The sequence below is a fragment of the Onychomys torridus genome, chromosome 18 (genome assembly GCF_903995425.1).
Source record: "Onychomys torridus chromosome 18, mOncTor1.1, whole genome shotgun sequence".
Taxonomy (NCBI): domain Eukaryota; kingdom Metazoa; phylum Chordata; class Mammalia; order Rodentia; family Cricetidae; genus Onychomys; species Onychomys torridus.
Window position 1 is genome coordinate 14683294 of NC_050460.1, and position 2691 is coordinate 14685984.

Consider the following 2691-nt stretch of genomic DNA (forward strand, 5'->3'; position numbering starts at 1 on the left):
TGACTAGGACCAAAGTGTTGGGGAAGTAGAATCACACAGATTTTGGAAGTTCACCAAGCAACCTGCCCAAACAAAATGTCCAGCATCTAGTTTAGTGGTAGAACTTGTCTCAAAAATAAATAAGATGTGGTGGTCCACATCTTTAGTCCCAGCACTTCAGAGGCAGAGGTAGGTAGATTTCTGTGAGTCTGAGGCCAGCCTCAACTCTATAGACAGTTTCAGGCCAGCCAGACTACATAGTTAGACTTTGTTTCAAATAAAACAAAATACACACAAAAAGAAAGAAGATGATAGAAAAAGGCACTTAACTTATTCTGGGCTCTGCATTCCAGCATGTACACACACACACACACACACACACACACACACACACACACACACACACCACTAAAAATTAAAGTAAAAGGTTTGAAACATAAAGAAACACCTCCAATCACCTCTGAGTAACTTTTGGGAATTCATTTCCTTCCTTTTGATGAAAATCCATCAAAATGTCCCCATGCCTAAAGCTCTATTATAATGCTGGTAGTGTTTGGAAGCTGACTTGATATAACACCACAATATGCCTTTTGTTTTCATTGTAAGATACTGAAGAGATCTGCAAATGTTCTAGCTCTCACCTTTCTTTGTGTGGAGCTGTCAAGGCAGAATCATCCATTTCAAGTGTCTTAAATTCAGCTCTGCAGACGATTTCTACATTTGCAGACACACACCAGCCACTTGTAGTCATTTGGCTTCAAAGGATGTGCAGACTAACATTGGGAGGAAAGGTTTGCCATGTAATCATTTTTAAGAATATTATTTTAAGCCATATCCACAGAAATGCATGAAGCTTTAAGAAGGAAAAAGAAAAGAGTGTGTGTCATCAGCTTAGCCATACCAAATAAGACAACTCATACATTAAACATCTCAAAATAGAAAAGAAGAGTAATACAGCTTTAGTTCAATCTGTAATTTGTGAGCTATCACAGAGTTTCTGGCTTGGCACCACTCAGGAATGTTCACAGAATGTCATTGTAAGGTTTGAGAAGACTCTCCAAGGACCAATTAAAGGAAAGGAGAACTGGGAAAGATTATTCTCCACAAAGAAAAAGAAAGAAGAATGATTCAGGGTGGATGTGGTTTCCCAATTTCCTTATTTTGTCTGTGAATAGAAAAACATAAGCCAAATACAAATAAGCGTTATCATCATCTTGTCCAGTTATTTGTTCTGGTCATTAAGGAGATGTTTTGTGCTCTCCGTTCTGGCCATGTATTCTCTAAATCGTAGTTGCCTTCCAATCTCAAACACTGAACAGTGTAATTGATTCCATTTTTCCACATCCTGGGGTGTGTGTGTGTGTGTGTGTGTGTGTGTGTGTGTGTATACATCCATATTTACAACTGGTGCTCATTTCATTAACAAGTACCATGTGACTCAAAAAAAATAGAAATCATAGATTACTCTTTAAATATACAAACAGAAAAAAACTTACTGGTCCTGTTTAGTATTTCTCATTTAGTTTTACCATCATATATTAATTATATATAATAGAGTGAGTTTCATTATGACATTTTCACATCTATATATAATATAATTTTGATCACATGAGTGACCACCCTTTATTTCCTCTCTTGTCTCCTTCCCACTCACACTGATGCTTTTCCTTTTCCCAACTAATCCTCAGTCCACTTTCACATTTCCCTTCATTTTCATGGGGCGGGGGTGATGGGTGTAACACAATGAGTTTAGTTAGAGTCATTTACAAGCACATGGATGAGAGGTTATTTACAGGAGCATAGACAAACTTCTCAGTGACAACATCACTGAAGAAAATATCTCATTGCTCCCCTCCCAGAAACCATTAAGTACCTATAAACTCTTGAGTGGGTGGGGGCTGCATGAGTCCCTCCCCCTACACAAACAGAACCTTTCAATGTTTACTATAGGGAGTGTTGTACAATGGGGGTGGGTGCATGTCATGTAAAGGTCAGAGATCAACTTTGTGGACTCAATTGCCTTCTTCCAACTTCTCATGGATTCCAGGGATCAAGTCAGGGTGTTAGGCTTTCATTCAAACACTTTAACTTGGCTAAGCCACTACTCTACATCAGCTTAAACTCATTGCCAATCACCAATCTTGGGTTTTATATATTATGTATTTTTAGCTTCTAAACCAATGTATAGAATACATAACAGGCTCTCAGAGGCTGATTCAGTTATTAATTGTCTAATTAGGGTAGTTGAATTACGCATTTCTATTGCATCCTTTAAACAAACCCTTCCCCTGCTCCCATATGTATTCTTTCCTCAAACTTAATTAAGACTAGTGGCTTCTGACATTCAAAGAGAAAGCCACTGAATCCATACACTGACCATAGGGCTTGTTGTCACTCAGTAATTTTAGAAGTATGGACTGTGAATGGAAGAGACTACCAAAGGGGCAGCAATACTGGCAGGTGGGCAGGCTCCTTCCCTTGGCTTATATATTTTAATGTGTTCAAAGTTCAGGAGCTCCTCTTTCAGCATGATCCTGCATTTTGCATCATGCTGGGTGATTAAGAACAAAGCTTCAGGGCCCTGTGGGAAGGCTCCCCTTTTCCAAGAACCACACCCTCCCCACACACCCATTTGCCCGAGACTCCAGCCACATCCTGAGACTCAGAGACCAGCCCCCAGCTCCCATCTGCCCTGGAACTCCCATCTGGACC